Raw genomic sequence first — 17,360 nt, forward strand, 5'->3', positions numbered from 1 at the left:
GGGTTCTGGGCGGGGGCCGGGCTGGGCGCCGCCTCCTCCGCCGCCTCCGCCGCCGCCGCCTCCTCGCAGTGCAGCGTGAGTAGGGAGCCCCGGCTGGTGGACGCCGAGCCTCTGGGCTCCGCGGCCGCCTCTTCCTAGAGGTGCAGCCGCACCTCCGCGTGGCGCCCCAAGCCCTGCGAGTCGGCTGCGGACGAGCGGAAGACCGAGCCCCATTCTCTGTGCTTCCCGCTGCCCGTCACGGCTCTCCCTCCCACCCCCCGACCCTCCTGCAGCCTTCCCTTCCTTCCCCTCTCGGAAAATGGTTCCTGCTGCCGGGCGAGGTGAGTGGCGGCTGCCGCCCGCCCGCGGCGGTGGCGGCGGGTCAGGTCACCTGCGTGGGAGGCCGGGCGGATCGTGGAGGTCGGGGCGTCGGGGCGTCGGGGCTGGGGTCTTGACGGCTGGGTGCTCAGCTGATTGCGGCGCAATCGGGACAAGTTGGCGGGGGCGTTCGGAGCGCCCCTCGCAGGTTGTCTTCTGCCGCGCCCGCCCGGGAGATCATAAAGGTGAGCGGGTTCCTCGGCGTGCGCCCCGGCGCCGGGACCGGCCGGGAATCCCCGCCCATAGCTCGAGGGACGGGGCTCGGCGGGGCTTCGTGTCGACACTCGCAGCTCTTCGGCTTCTTTCAGCCGTCTCGGCCGCGCCAGAGCCCGTCCTGCCGCCGGCCGCCCCCGCCCCGGCGTGTGGTGACCTTGAGGGCAGCGGTGCCCTGCACTCTTTCCCCGCACCCCGGGAGGGTCACCCTCTAATCCCCGGCTTCGGCCTCACTGGTGCTCCTCGAGCTGCGAGTGGGGGCCCCTAGGCGGCCCTCGGCGGGTGCTGGTTGATTGATGCGTTGTCACACCCGACGATGATTCCGCGCGGAGCTAAAGAGCCGCCTCGCTTTTCTGCCGGAGTCTTCCGTCTGGCCCCCCAGGATGTTCACGGTTGCTTCCAATTCGGGTTTTTGGACTTAGTTTAAAAGGAAAAAAATAACAACCCATAAGCCCGGCGTCCTCCACTTCCCCCTTGGAAAGGGTCAGTAAGAAAGAACCGCCTTCCAGTTGCGGGGGTGGAGGGTGCTCCTTTACCCCAACCTGCCGGAGAATCTTGTGGCTAAGCTAGTTAGCGACCCCTGGTTCTGCGCCGCGGTCACTAGCCGGGTTGGTGTCCGTGCGCATTTCATTCAGCAGTTTTCTGCGGGACTCGCAACGCTGGGAGTGCTCGCATCTGTGCGGTGCAGGGGTGCTCGGCGGCGAGAGGGGTGGGGGTGAGCAGAAGGTGGTAAGGGAAGGCAGAGAGGGTCTCTCAATCTGGAGATGGCTGGACCCTACACCGCAAGCGTATTTTTACCCGTCCCGGGGGTTAGAGCGCAGCATTCACCTTTGGCTCTTATGCATGCTACTTTTCTGGGCTTATTAATAATCTAATGGCTCCTGTTGGTATCGATTGCTGTTCATGATGAATTAGTTATATGGATTTTCCCCCCATATGTGTAGGTATATGCATGTATCTGGACTGTCTTTCAACATGGAAGCCTTTGTTGTGTTTAACCTCCCCCACCTGAGGACAGTCTTATTTTAAAATAAAGCTCTTGCTCAACGTGGGTGTATTTTATAAGAAGAAGTACTTTTAAGGACCTGCTTTGTATGAGACTGTCCTCGAGCAGAAAGTGTGTAACCCTTTGGATGGTGGCCCACGTGAATCAATAAAGGGCCTTCACTGCTTGCCCTGCCGCTAGCGTTCCTCAGACTCCCTGTCCTTGCGTGTGGCGGTGGCGAATTGGGGTATTAGAGGGATTGGAGGAGAATCTGCTTTTTTATTTGTGCGTTTCATTTGGGTCTCCCCGCCCCCACCTTTTTCTTTTCCATCCTGGTGAGTTTAAATTTGAAGTAGTTAGAAACGTTTTTCTTAAAGGGAATCTTTGAAAACTAGTACATGAAATGGTCTCACTTAGCTATGATTTCAGGGGGACGTTTTAGTTTCTACCTTGCTTTGGGTGAGACAGTTAAATTGCTGTAATTAAGGGTGGATCTCTGTCCTGATTTTGGTTTGGGTGTAACTGCAAAGATCTTTGAAAAGTAACTGTTATTTCCTACCATATAGTCTGCAAAAGTGAGTCACAATGGGTGAGTTGAGGACAGAGCGCCACCTTTAATTTAAAATTTCGTTTTTTTTTTATTAAAATGATGAAAATTCAGAGTACTCCTTCTTAGTTTTTGTTGCTGCTGTCGTTAGGACATCCCTATTTAGATGTTAAGGTCAAATTGTCTTTATTTTTTGTGTGTGTTAATGGGGGAGTCCTGCAATTCTATGGGAAATATTGCTTTTAAATGGAAACTTGAGACAATATAGGATTCTGAGATACAAGGTGAGAAACTAGTTTTGATTTGTGCTTGTGATAATAAGAGCAAAGATAGTCTGGACCTACTTAGGAAAAGAAGGAAATAGCTGCATCATAAATATATATTTAAAATGAGCTATTGCCACCAATAAAGGTACCCACCAGCATGATAGTAGTTTTGCAGGGTTTTTTTTTTTTTTAATATCGTGTGTACTATTAACAGATTTTACAGTAAAGATGCAAAAAAATCTGCAAAATTACTAACCTTGAGTAAGGTTATAGTAATTCTTTTTTGTTTTTCATTTTGCAACAGCTTGCGTCTATGGTTTTACTGCAAGTTTTACAATTACTTGTTTTTAAATGATACAAATGAGGACTTAAAGCAGGAGTACTTACATTCAAAGTTATTGAAGACCACTATGGGAAAAGTGGTTTCTATATACGGCTCCTCTCAAATACATCTCATACAAAAATAAATGGGAGTTCTTCATGCTCAGAAAATAAATGCTGTATCTACAGCTGAATTGGTGCCCTTCCCTGCTCACTTGTTCCCGCCTATCCCCCCCCCTCTCAAATCAAAAATTGAAATACACTCTCTTTAGGCACAGAATATTTTCTGATAATTATTATTACAGATGTAACTTGAAGAAATTAAGATTTAGCTCAAGTAATGAATGAATTAGTGTGTGGATGTTACCAAGTGGTTTTCAACATCGGCCACAAGATATTATTGCCCTTCTATCTGCGTTTAAGTTTTGATTTGAATACCTACTGTTTCTTCATAAACTACTGTAAACTATAAGCTGTTGATCCGTAGATATTTTATTAAGTTAAAATCGAACAAAAAATTCGAGATGCAGAGTGGCTGATGCTTTTTCAATCTGTGGAACATGGCCCCAGGTTAACATTATTTGAGCAATCAGGTTGATGTATGTAAAGTTATTATACATTGTTATGCATAGTTTGATAGAATCTTCAATCTGGGGGTTAAATTTGCTAACTTTCTTTGTCTGACACACGTTAACTTAGTTTTGGATGAAGCAGTCTCTTACCTTGTGAACTGAGTTGTATATAGATCAACAAGTTTTAAGACGAATGGCCAGTTACAACTACCAGTCTTTTATGTACCAACAACGACAAAGAGTATTTGCCTCTTTCTTTCGTACTTTTTTGCATTTTCAGGCAGTTGAAATTCGTTCTTTTTACTTTTTAATTCTTGAATTTTGTGACAAATGAGCAACAACATAAAGGAGTAGAGATCAGGTAGCGAAAATTTAATTCTTAAATTACGATAAGACTTTATTTGCCTAGTTGGAGGGAAGTAGTATTTTCTAGTAGGTGTCATGATATATAAAAGGGTAATGTGAGTAGCTTATTTTGGAATATATAATATCTGTGGTGACATCGATACACAGTAGTTATGTTTAAAACATTCATTTTTTAGCTTTTACAAGTGTTTTACATAAATGCATATATGTTGTTGCTCTTAAAAAATGTTTATTATAGAAATTGCCAAGCATGAGAAAGTAGAGAGAATGATACAGTGACCAGTATTGACAGTTATCAATTGGTGGCCCATCTAATTTCATTTCTATCTTTCTGCATGAAATAGGTCCATTATAAATGGGGACACAGGTAACTGAAGTGAATTTATGTGAATTTTATTGGTAATTTTCAGAATATACAATTAATGTCCAATATCATATTAAACCTGAAAGGTAGTTTTTACGTTCTTCATTCTTTTACAGCAGCCTCCTAAAGATAGTATCTCTCAGATTTTGCTCTCAGTCATAATAGTTTTGATTTATAAAGTGCTTTGCAATACTTCAGAATATAACACAATCCTCCTCATTTGAGTCTCACAATAAATAATCCCATGAGATGAGTAAAATCAATAGTTGTTTGTCCCCTCCAATCACCCCAGTTAGGTAAACTGATTTGTCTGGGCCCTCCAGTCACATAGCTAACAGCTAGATTAGCCAGAACTGGACTCTAGGTGGCTTCTTGTTTTTGTTCCATTGCTCTTTCCATTATACACATTTTTATGTAAGTTTGTGAAAGTTATGTAAGTTTATGAAAAATCAGTTTCTGACCCGAGTAAATTCAATAGTGTAGTATAAGCAGATTTGTTTGGGTTTAACTTTATAATCTATTGCTTATAATTAGTATAATGTAAACAGTTCATACTCTGATTTACTTAACAGCTCAGTAAAATGTGTTTGAACATATTTGAAATGCTGTATTTTTAAAATTGTGGATTAGATTATTTTTAAGTAAGGAATTTTGTTTTCAAAGACCTTGTTGGCCTTTGAAATGATTAAGGGTGTCTTATATCTTGTGTTAAAATAGCCTATACTAAAATTTTCTTTTAATTTCTGCTCTAACTTTTTAATGCATTTGTTTTTCTGCCAGACATATATATTACCCGAGTCTTCTTGAAAATATTAATTTGTAATGACATTTGGTTTACAAAGGTCTCAAGGAGATTTTGGTTCCTGAAATTCAAAAGCTTTTTATAAATCTCACAAGGCGGGTAGTGGTTCTCCAGCGTTAGCGTGCGTTAGGATTACCTGGGGGAGTTACCGAAAGTGCAGATTCCCTGGCGTTGCCCCTGCAGTTCTGATTCAGCATATTTGGGGTGGGGCCCAGTAGGCTGTATTTTGAGAAACATGTTAAATTTATAACTGGGTTAAAATTATATGTAGTAGAAATGCCTTTATAATTTAGAAGGGCATCATTGATTTGTTTGACTTTGAACATACTGTTCATGCTTTCAAATAGTTTTGACTCTTGTAGCCAAGTTTGATTTGTGGACTTGGTGGGTTTTGTAACAGTTGTAAACCTGGTAAATGGAAAATATTTTTGTTATCTTTGTTCAGTGTCTTCTTTCAGAAGATCCATCTGTGGTTATTTATTAAGTTACTTATTAAATATTGTAAACTCCTGACAAAGAATGTTCTTTTTGTTTTCATGCCCCAATGTTTGCCATTTCTGAATGACTTGAACATGGGCACTTATTTTTGTGAAAATAATGCATGTTATATCAGGACAGTACTGTATATTTATGCTTTAGTCTAGCTCTTATTTTTTGGTTGAAGGAAAATCTTTGTGTTCCTTCAGACTAAAAGGACATACATTGGTGTGGATACGTAGTGGTCCTTACCAATTTCAGTTAACAAGCAGCTGTTCCTTCAAAGGCAGCAGGTTAGTGCCTAATGGTTTTTCAAGAATATGAATAAGACTAATTGATAATTTACTGTTTTGTGCATTAAAGCAAGTTACTGCTATTTTACTTACATGTTAAATAACAGTTTGTACAGCAATTTGTTTAGCCATCTACTACTATAAGGTCCAGTTGATGTAAATTGAATATACCACATATGGATTACTTTCTATTTAAAGCCAGTCTTAAAATACAGTTATTTTTGCTTCATTATAACAGGATAGTGAAAAGCTTTTATATCTGTATTTAAAATACATTTTATAATGAAATTAATTTCAAAGTAAATCCATTTCAAGACTGTTGAACATTTTGCTGTTGTTCCAAAAAGTTAGGCTTGTTGACTGTGCTTTAGGATATATTTAGGAGTCATACGCTATAATTTACAAATGACTGTGGAAATTGTGGAAATTGAAACTAATAGAGGTTTCTGGTAAAGAGATCCAGATAAAGTATGGGTAAACTATTCATGATACTCTTTTGAAGCCATTTTTTAATTAAAATTTTCCTAGGATAGTGTTAACTATCTTAAACAGTATGCAGTGTTTTTAGTCAACTCTTTGGTAAAAACATTATTTGATATTTTTAGATACAATAACTTAACAACAGTATGGTATCTCAAAATCCGGGATATTACTGTCACCTGGGCCTCTGGGGGAAAGACTAAGGATAGTTTTGAATGGACCAGTGCTTGCTTACATTGTGAAATCTGAGATTATACTGCCTAACTATAAACTGGTATGACTACTGTAAAGATCTGGTAACTTTAAGAGGAAAAGTTGTATTTTCTGAAAAATAGATCTTAAAAAGGATCTGATTGTTCAAAAGATAATTTTTAAATAACTCATTATTAACTGTGGATTTATTGTTCACTGTACTAACCCAGTGAGTTTGCTCCCAGAAGGATGTTAAACAATTTTTTTTTACCCTCAAAATGCTCAGATCTGCTGCTTTAATCTACCCTTCATATTTGTGCCAGAACTTTTTTATTGTTTTTAAATAGCTTTCCTGCTGTCATTTTGTCACTAAAAATTTTAACAGTTCCTCATTTTTCTCTTTATCAACACGCACCTTGACTTTGAAGGCCTTTTATAAAGTAGCTCAGTATTTTCCAAAGTGCATGTTAGAATGCTGGTTCTAAGAAATATTAATAGGGGTTTTATAAGGGTAGAGGGGCAAAACCAACATCCAAGATTTCCGGGTTATGCAGTTTTCCCTTTGGTTCTTCTCCCATCCTTTGCTCTGCTAACATGGTCTGAAACTGTGTAAATGGGTTAACTGTTTTGCTCCTGTTTCACAGGACCCCTTTTAGTGGATCATCCCACCTGTTACTTTTCTGCATTACCTAAAAGGATCACCACTTTTCAGTACTACTGAATGGATCACCACTTTGCACACCTCCAGTGGGTGCTATTCGCGTAGGTCACACTAGGACTCAGGTTTCCGCAGCTGAGAGCAGTGCTGCAGTAACTTAGCGCTGTCTGCTGCCCACTTGACAGTCACTGCTTCTGGCAGTCTTCCATATACACCCTTCTCATTACCTTTGCTGTCATTATGTTTTTCCTCTCACCTGATAGGACCCTTGATCTTCCTGTCTAAGTGTTCCCATCCTTCAGAAGTCAGCATTAGTCTACCTTTCTCAATCATCACTCGTTAATTTTCTTATCTGAATTTCTCTGCATTTGTAGTCTTGGTCATACACTTCCATTTATTATAAATCTTTTTTGTCTTAGTCATTAATTTCATTTGGAAATAATAGAGAAGAGTTGAGAGAACATGGGTTCTTGAGGGTATATAAAACTTCAGCAAGTGTCCAATTAGTATTTTTTGGCATATTGATTAAGGACTTAGATACTATACAGCTTGCATTAAGGTAAAGCATATAAGGTTAGGAGTTTTTTTGGTAAATTTCTGAAAAGCCTTTTTACCTCTAGTTTTTATTTCTTAAAACAAATTTTTAGTTTTATTATTTTTGAGAGAGAGAGACAGCATGAACGGGAGAGAGGTAAAAAGAGAGGGAGACACAGAATCCAAAATAGGCTTTAGGCTCTGAGCTGTCATTGCAGAGCCCCACACGGGGCTCAGACCCATGAATTGTGAGATCATAACCTGAGCTGAAGTTGGACACTTAACTGACTGAGCCACCCAGGTGTCCCTTCCCTTTGTAGTTTTAACTTAGAAGGACACATAGGACAACCTGTTTTGCTTCTGGAAAACAACTGTATTCCACAGTGTTGCTAGGACAATAGAATTTAGCTTCTGTAGTATAAGTCTTCTCCATTTCTTAATTTCAGTTGAGTAATTAGTCTATTTTAAGTTTTATTCTGATTGTAATGAATCATTACCTTAGCAAAAGTTTATATTATAAAATGACCAAATTCATCTTTCTGTTATTTTTGTGACTTCTCTCATTAGGATGGGTGTTCTTCAGATGTGTTTGTTGGATCTGTAGCTCACTAGCATATCACATGATGTAAGATGCCATAATTTGAAGCCCATGTTATCATTTAAAATATAAACTGTGATACTCTTGTTGTTCTTTATTGATAGAAATACTGTTGGAGCTAAGTTAAAAAAATTTTTTTTTAATGTTTATTTATTTTTGAGAGGTAGAGTGTGAGCAGAGGAGGGGCAGAGATAGGTGGAGACACAGAATCTGGAGCAGGCTTCAGGCTTTCAGCTGTCAGCACAGAGCCCTACGCAGGGCTCAACCACGCAAACTGTGAGATCATGACCTGAGCTGAAGTCGGACTCTTAACCCACTGAACCACCCAGGTGCCCCTGTTTGGAGCTAAGTTTTTAAATGTATGTTTATGTAGATTCTAATTTTTCCAAGAGAGAGTTCTTTTCCACGAACTGAGGGGGAACTGTTAGCTCATGAGCTGGTGCAGAATGTAGACATCAGAAGTGTAGGTATATGGTCTCTGTTAAAGTTTAAATCGTAGTATAATTATACTAACTACCTTCTAACTACCTTTCTTATAGGTCAAAAAAGGAAAGCCTATACTTTGTCATTTCTGTTAAATGTTCATGTAATATATAGACTCATAATTTCAAACATTTAAGCAACTTAATATAGATGTATATTGATTTAGAGGGTAAGCTGTTATATTAAAAAAAACAAAAAACACTTGAGAAAATTTGCCCTCCAGAGGTCACTCATTTTCCAGTGATTGTTCTTCCAGCCCTTTTAAATTGTATAGACCTAATTGTTGTAAGGTATTATTGTAGAAGGAATTCTAAGACTTGCTCCTGCTTTAATATGGCAATAGTAATCATAATGAAATTGCAGATCTAAAGAATTTGAGCGTAAAATGGTTTTGATAGTGAAAGAAAAATCTGTGAAGGCAGAAATCAGTGAAGCTAGCAAAAGTGAAATGGGTTAGGACATGATCTTTTCCTCCTGGGACACACATGGAAGGACCTAGGCACGGAACTCCATGCTGCCTGTCTAGTACCTAGAGTTATGGGAGATTTTCAGTTTTTTGCTATACTTCTTTCATCCTAACTTAATGCCTAAAATTAAATGAATGATGCTTTAAATAGTCTTTGTTTAAAAGGTAAATCATAGGAGTACCTGGGTGACTCAGTTGGTTAAGCATCTGACTCTTGATTTTGGCTCAGGTCATGATCTCCTGGTTTGTAGGCTTAAGCCCCACACCAGGCTCCTTGCTCACAGTGTGGAGCTTGCCTGGGATTCTCTCTCTCTCCCTCATTCTCTGCCCCCCTTTCCCTCAAAAATACATAAATAAACTTTTAAATAAAGTGAATCACAAACTAGGGTCTTTGGATAATCCTCACAACTAGTGCCATGGTGGAGAACTATTGAGTTAGAGGGCAACAATGCAGGTAGAGGAGTGAACACAAGAAAGATCAGTCTGTGACATGGGAAAGAGATGATGGCAAAGTCTAGGGAAAGGAGATCCCCTAGCATCGAATCCTCTGAATGTCTGGTATCAGAAGAACAACATCTATCAGGCAATCCTTCCCCGAATGCAGAGTGGATTTAGGGTAAAGTTTCAATTCACCTGCCTTTGAGCTTAAACTATGCTCTTTACTAATATGTAATCGAATGCTGGAACTTACCTGATATGCTTTTGTCTCTGGACCTCTTACTACAGCATTCATTTTGCTAGGAATACCCACTTTCTCAGAGCCTATATGGCATGCTGTTCCTGTGTGTTTATGGTATGGGTGACTAGACCTAAAACTCTGATTTCGGTTTTTACTCTGTGATGTTAAGATCTCTCTAGATTTAAATTTTGAATTCTATTTTCACCAGTAAAAAGCCAGGTGACCTTGGGTAAATCACTGGGTTTCTCTGTCTCCAAAAAAAGTACAAAATATAAGGTCAAGGAGTTTTAATATTTTTTTTCTTAGAAGTTTTGACTTAAAAGTTGGGTTTTTTTTTAATGGCCATTGTAGATCTTCTCTCCCCACTCTGCCCCAGATTTTCAACCATTTAATTCTTTGTTCTTTTAGAGTTGCCTTCTAATTTTGTCTTTTAACTAGCTGGTCATCATTTAATGTATTTTCTGTGATAGGCAGTATCATTCATGAAAATAATCTAGCTTTTCAATAAATATATTTATCTGAGACTTCCAGTTAAAGAAGTGGAATGTAACTGGCATTTAAGTCTTCTCCCTACCCAGGATATACTGGGATGTGAGAATGTGTTAGTTTACATATTACACTAAGATCCGCAGCCTTCTTCCCTCATTTCGCGTTCAGGCTGCTGGCTCAGGTTGAAGTTGTCTTTTCTGAGGACTGTGGCCAGCTCAGGGGAAAGGACCTAAAGATTCTGGCATTGGCTCTGTGCTTGTGTGAGGGTTTGTCCAAAAAAAAAAAAAAAAAAAGTATCAGAGCACCCTGCAGTGAACTGCATAGTCTGAACGTCCCACATGTGAATCCAGAACTCCTATTTAGTTTGTGTCCTGTTTTTTTCTTTCGTAATTAAAAAAAAAAAAAAACATTACAGCCCTATTGAGGAATGATTGACGTACGGTGAACTGCACATATTTAAATTGGCAAACTTCATAGTATGTTTATATTGTAGTGAAAATATCACCATAGTCAAGTTAATGAACACAACCACTCCCCTAAAGTTTTTCTTGCTCCTTTTTGTAATCTTTCCTCTCTTCCCCTTTTCTGTCTCCTTTCCTCAGGCAACCGCTTCTTTGCTTTCTGTTGTTATAGATTAACTTGAATTGTCTAGAATTTTCTTGCACATGGAATCATACAGTGTGTGCTCTTTTTTGTTATGGCTTTCATTCAGCATAGTTATTTGAAATTCACCCATCTTTTATGTATTTATAGTTCAGTTTTTGTTATTGCTGATAAAGATTTGCTTCTATGGGTATACCACTATGTGCTCGCCAATTTACCTGTTGATGGACATTTTGGGTTCCAGTAACGTCTATTATCCATTCAGATCTTTTGTTCACTTTTCAGTTAGATTGTCTGCCTTTTTTTCTTTATATACCCCAGATAAAAGTTCTTCAGGAAACATTTATGTTTGTGTAGGGAGTGGGAGGAAGTAGCCATTAATAATACCAAATGTGAAGAAGCAAGCTGGAGTACTGCAATATTATTTGTAGAGATGGGCTTAGGTACTAGAATGACACCTATTTCTCATTACCTCTGAGTGGAGAGTGGAGTATGGGGACTAAAAGAGATGCTAGTATTTTATAAAAATAAATAAAAATAAAAAGTAATCCTTGTAGATCAGTTTCTCTAAATGAATGTTATGCACATATACATTTGTCAAAAATGAATACACATATGGACTAAGTTTATATGTGTGGCTAGCCCAGGTATGCCACCGATAATTCAATTCTTGTGTCTGTTTATATTCTTGTGCAACTTAGATGCAGCATTCCGTATTACTTTGGGTAAAAGAATCAACTTTTACAAAAATATAAGTGAGCATTGTGGGTGACTGAGAATAAAACAGTCCACAACAACCTAAGAACCTTGAATTCTCCTGGAAGTCATCTTCTACTTTGCCGGTTCAAATTCCTCATTCCTTTATCCTGTAGAACAATTGGTTGCCATCTTTGTTTCCTTGAGTTTCTCCGGGATGTTCCACACCACCACACTCCTCCCCACACGCCCCAAGCAGCTCATAAAAACCTATAAAGACATTTTTTCCCCAAATAATTACATATAGTGCTCTTCCCTAATAAGAGTCTGGTATGTTATTTCTCTACTTCCTCATCTGGATAAGTATATGTTCTTGTTAGTGTTAAAAGAGTTTAATCCCATGAAATGTTGACTTGTGAGAGACTCTTTAATCTGTTAAGGAGTACACTTTTGTAGGTGTGTCTTAAGAATTAACCATATTTTAGAATTCTTTCCCTTTCAATAATTTCTTGTCTTCCCTTTGAGGAACTTGATATTTGACTGAATTTCTTCCTGTTGCTCTTTCTGTGAAGGAAGTGGAATCTCAGGGGGAGAGAACAATTGGCTCTTAAGAGATGTTAGAATTCAAAAGAAAAAAAGCCTAAAAGCAACTGTTCTTTTACCAAAGTGCCATGAAAAATAGACCAGCTTTAAAACATAGTGTTGACTTTGACTTAGATAAAAGGAATTTAAAATTATTGTAAAAGGGAGGGGTGGGTTGCCTGGCTGGCTCAGTGGGGTAAGCATCTGACTTTGGCTCAGGTCATGATCTCACAGTTCCTGAGTTTGAGTCCCACATCAGGCTCCCTGCTTTGGATCTTCTGTCCCCCTATCTCTCTACACCTCCCCCAGCTCATTCTCTGTCTCTCAAAATAATTAAGCTTTAAAAAAAATAATAAAATAAAATACTTGAATAAAGTGAACACCATTGTATTTACATTCTACCTGCCAGGTATTGTTCTGTACACTTTATGAACATTAATCTTTTTAAATTCATGGGTTCAGTGGAATTTTGGGATGAGATATTTACTACTGAAAATGGAAAGGGTTACTAATGGTTTTAAGGGAAAATCTTAAGTTACAGTGATTTACGTAACTTTTTTTTTTTTTTAGCCAAATTAAGATGTAACAACACTGATGATATGTTGGGGAATATAGACCAATGTAAAAATGAAACAAACTTACTCATGATCCTGTTTGTGTTTATTTTTGATCCTTTAAAAAATCTGGGGGCACCTGGGTGGCTCAGTCAGTTAAGCCTCCGACTTCAGCTCAGGTCAGATCTCACGTTCGTGGGTTCGAGCCCCGCATCAGGCTCTGTGCTGACAGCTAGCTCAGAGCCTGGAGCCTGCTTCTAGTTCTGTGTCTCCTTCTCTCTCTGCCCCTCCCCCTCTCATGCTCTGTCTCTCTCTGTATCAAAAATAAATAAAACATTTAAAAAAAAATCTGTACACTGATAACATGCTTGAGGTAATGTAGGTATAATTGTGTGCTTTTAAAAACTATATTTTCTTTTGTCATTGAATTTTTTCATTAACATTTTAAAGACTGTTATATTCCATCCTGTGGCTCATTTTCTTGTTATTGGATATTTGGGTTTTGAGATTTTTCTCTTATGTTAAATAATCCTTCAACAAACACCTTTATTTATAGTTCATCTTCATCTGTGATTATTTCCTTTGTAATTACTGGATTTAAAGGATTTTGGTAATTTGCTATCTCTTCATTAAGAATTTTCTTCCAGCCTCCTTTCTGTGAGGCTGGTAGGTATTTGGGATTCTGTCTTTTCTTGCTATGTGTACAGTTTATGCATTCTAGGTCCTTGCTTTACTTTATCAAATTCTCATAGCACTTTTAAAGACTTACTTTGTTGTTGTTTATATGTTTGTGATGTTCAGTTTGAGAGTAGGTCTGTTAAGCTTACCATTGCTCACCCCTGGCATAGTGCCTTCTACCTGTAAGATTCTTAATGACTCTTCAATGAGCATCTTGTGTCTTGTCTTGAGCATGAACACACTGAAATTAGACTCCAGTAAAATGCTTGTTCCGTCTCTCCTTAGAAACCGTAATATGCTTGTGGTGAGCATTTATCACAAGGCACTATTTCTTTAAAGTTTTGCTAAATAATATGTCAGCTGAATGACACTGTTAAAGATGAGAAATATTTTGTTATAACTATGCTGTATAAATTTAATTTTTTCTGAAACAGTTCTATCATCCCTGCTTTCAAAGAGTAGGATAGACTTTACTCTGTAGAATACTAAGAAGCCCCTAGAAATGTGTGTTGCGTTCATTTCAAAATGCCAGTAATACATAAAGTTTTTCTAAAATGCTTGTCTATAGATTAATATATCTTTTTTCAATTGATGAGAAAACTACAAAAATTTAACATGAAACTTTTAAGTACAAATGTATGTTGAGTTAATCCTCATTATTTGAGGTTCTGTACTGTTTATAAAATAAAACTTTAAAATTTTGGAAAGGGGTCTTAACAGGCTCTAGTTACGACATCGTATCTGGCTTTTCTTTCTTTTAATTCTCAGCTTTTGAGTGGAAAATTTAAGATTTTGGATGGATACATTCCTTCAAAAAATATTTATGTGATCGCTGTGGTAGACAGTAACAACTGTGACCTGCCAAGAAGAGACAGTGTGAGGCAGCGCTGTAAGTTTGCCTCACGCAGTGTCCAGTGTTCCTTCTCAGTTTCTTTTTTTATGCGGTGATTCATCAGGTGCTGCATGCTTCCCGGGAAACCATGTAGATTGTGCACATGTCTCCTTCCTGGTCTTTGATCTCTTCCTATATCGAATGAGGATATATTGTTTCCAGCTCTTCATATACAAAGAAGAAAGGCAGTTTGGACTCTGCTGTCAAGTTTTCAAATCTCAATAGTTTTGCTACCATCGTTGCTATTTTTAGAGCTCTTGATAGTGATCTCTGTCCTGTCACTATTACTTTTGGAGGTTTTTTGAGGTGTGCTGAGCTCTGCTTGTGTTTCCGCATACAGTCAAGTTACAGAGCCAGGCTGTCAGTTCTGAGTTGTGTCATAATCTTGCACTTGCCCTCATTGTCTCCATTCTTGATGGATATCTGTAGATTCAAATTGAATGTTTCATGAAAAGGAAGGAAAAGTTTTTTTGAGATTTTTTGGCCATGCCTCTCCACTGTATTCATTACTAGGTACCCCATAAGGCGGATACCTCAAGGAGTTGAAAAGGAAGAAATTTTGACTGATTTAGGGGAGGGTCTAAAGAGATTCTTGTTTAGCTGAAAGGTGCAAATGTACACTAAGAATTTTGGAGTTATCTCAAAAGTTGCTAGATTATGGTGGTGTTGAGACCTTGAAGGTGACAGCTACAGAAGTGGGATGTGGTAGAGGAAGGAGAATAGGACAGGTATGTAGTTGATTGTAACTTTTTAACATTTAGTAGCTATACATCAGTATATGCCAGGCTTTTTTTTTTTCTCTCTTAAGTGCTACCTCTTAGTTACTTGGAAAAGTTCTAGGTGTAAAAGGGTAAAATGTACCAAAATAACTTTATCATGGCATTCTACAGTATTGAGATCAGTGAATAATGGCAGATCACTGAACTTAGCCCTCTAGAATGCCTCTGATATGGGAAGGAATGAAAGAGGAAGGAGACAGAAGAATAAGGAGAGGTGTAGGGTAATTTCCCTTGTAGCCCGAAGGCTATTATTTATCTGGTTTCCTGAACCATGTAAAACAAGTGGAGAATGAGGAAATTGGCAGAAAGTCCTCTTAGAGGCCAGAAGTCCAGAACTCTCAGTGCCTCACTTCAACTTTAGGTGTTAACTAAGTGTGTTTTCTAGCATTTTAAGTATATTCCTATAACATTCTGATAGCTGATTTCCCAGCACTCTGCAGATGAAAGCAAAATTGGAGAAACTGGAAAGGTTGTTCAGAGGCAGGTGCAAGTATTATAGGAAATAATTGAAAATTGACACTTGACAGTGGGAAAGGAGATTTTTTAAACCAAAAATAAAAATTCACAAAATTTACAAAAAAAACAGTCATGGAAAATTTGATTCAAAAACAGTAGCTTTGTACTGCTCTTCCCATCTGAACTAATCATCTTTGAGGACTCCTCATGAAACTCCTTTGTGAAGCTTGAAGTCTTTTCAACTTGTCTAGAAAATTAGATGCTTCTTTCTGGTACTTACTGAATTCATGTGTGTCCAGTTAGACTCTGAGGCAGTTGGCGGCCCCACCTCTGCCGTGACCGTGATCACCTTCAGTCATACCACCAGTCCTTACTGTCTAGCCTGTTCATTATTCTGTGACATACTTTGCACATCACACTCCCCCTGAATTCCTCACATTACAAAATACTGCTCCGGATACACTTCAGTTTTTCGATGAAGCATTCCCCCAGCTTCCCTAGGCAAGGTCATTTCCATGTCTGTGTTGCCATGACTTCATATTAAGTATGTGTTTGCTTGGGGCATTTAGGTGCCTTCGTCGGTTAAGTGTCCAATTTCAGCTCAGATCATGATCATGTGGTTTGTGGGTTCGAGTTCTCTGTCGGACCTGGAGCCTGCTTCGGATTTTGTGTCTCCTTCTCTCTCTGCCCTTCCCCAGTCTCGCTCACTAGCCTTCTCTGTCTCTCTCAAAAATAAACAAACATAAATATTTTTTAAAAAATGTGTTTCCTTGATTCTGAAACATCAGAAAATGATTTAATAGTAGTTGTAGGGAGTAAAATATATACACACAATAACACTTTTACTAACTGATGGAAGCATATTATAGACATATTCAGCTCTTATCAATACAGAAAAATTCTAGTTCAAGCCTTTTCTGAGTTACAAATCATCTAAATCATTTTAGCTATTGATGAAGAGTAACAACATGGTAACATGTTGCTTATTATAAACCAGTGTTCTGTGATCTTAGCCTCCTTAATGTCTTTGTAATTGACCTGTAACTTTGAAACTTAGTGAAGTATATAGACTTTGTTTGTATTTCCTATTGATTAAACTCAGTGATACATTTTTTTTAAGTTTATTCATTTTGAGAGAGAGCACAAGCAGGGGTGGGGCAGAGAAAGAGAGAGGGAGGGAGGGAGGGTGAGAGCGAGAGCGAGAGCGAGAGAGAGAGAGAGAGAGAGAGAGAGAGAGAGAATATCCCAAGCAGGCTCCACATTGTCAGCATGGAGCCTGGAGCCTGATGCAGGGCTCCATCTCATGAACCCTGAGATCATGACCTGAGCTGAAATAGAGTGAGATGTTTAACTGAATGAGACATCCAGACACCCCAAACTCAAGGTTGGTTGGTTTTTAATTTTTTTTAATGTTTACTTATTTCTTGAGAGAGACAAGGATAGAGTGTGAGTGGGGGAGAGGCAGAGAAAGAGGGAGACTCAGAAATTAAAGCAGGCTCTAGGCTCTGAGCTGTCAGCACAGAGCCTGATGCAGGGCTTGAACCCATGAACCATGAGATCATGCCTTGAGCTGAAGTTGGATGCCTAAGCAATTGAGCCACACAGGGGCCCCTCAAGGTTATTTTTAATGGTCTTTATGCTTTTTATGTCTTTTTTGTCCTTAATGTAATAGTGACTTGGAGTGCTGGAGTGCTAATTCATAAAAGAGGAACACTAACTACCCTTTTTAGTTTGATAATTGTGTGTGTGATTTTCTGAGAGGTGGCAGATTCTGTTCTGTTTAACTGCTTTGCCTGGTGTGTGACAAGCAGTCTGTGTAAAAACTAGCTTTTGGTTTCAGTGTAACTTTTTAATTAGAGATTTTTGAAAGACATTATTAAAAGCAAAAATTATAGACTCAAATTCCCACCAATTCAACATGGAAAAAAGGGCCCAAGTATTTATTTCATGGGCTAAAAGTACTGGGAAGTGGACAGAA

The 17,360-nt window shown here is 38.9% G+C and overlaps 1 protein-coding gene across 9 annotated transcripts in view; it reads left to right on the plus strand.

Annotated features, from left to right (window-relative positions):
* Positions 1-54: 54 nt before the first annotated feature.
* The window catches only part of ATP2B1 (ATPase plasma membrane Ca2+ transporting 1), a 128,188-nt gene continuing 110,882 nt past the window's right edge, over positions 55-17,360 (plus strand). For all 9 annotated transcript variants that reach the window (XR_003914539.1, XR_003914540.1, XR_003914541.1 and 6 more), the window contains exon 1: positions 55-320. The gene's annotated coding sequence lies outside the window, so the exon portion shown is untranslated. The remainder of the gene's footprint in view (positions 321-17,360) is intronic.

This window comes from Suricata suricatta, chromosome 10 (assembly GCF_006229205.1).
Source record: "Suricata suricatta isolate VVHF042 chromosome 10, meerkat_22Aug2017_6uvM2_HiC, whole genome shotgun sequence".
Taxonomy (NCBI): Eukaryota; Metazoa; Chordata; class Mammalia; order Carnivora; family Herpestidae; genus Suricata; species Suricata suricatta.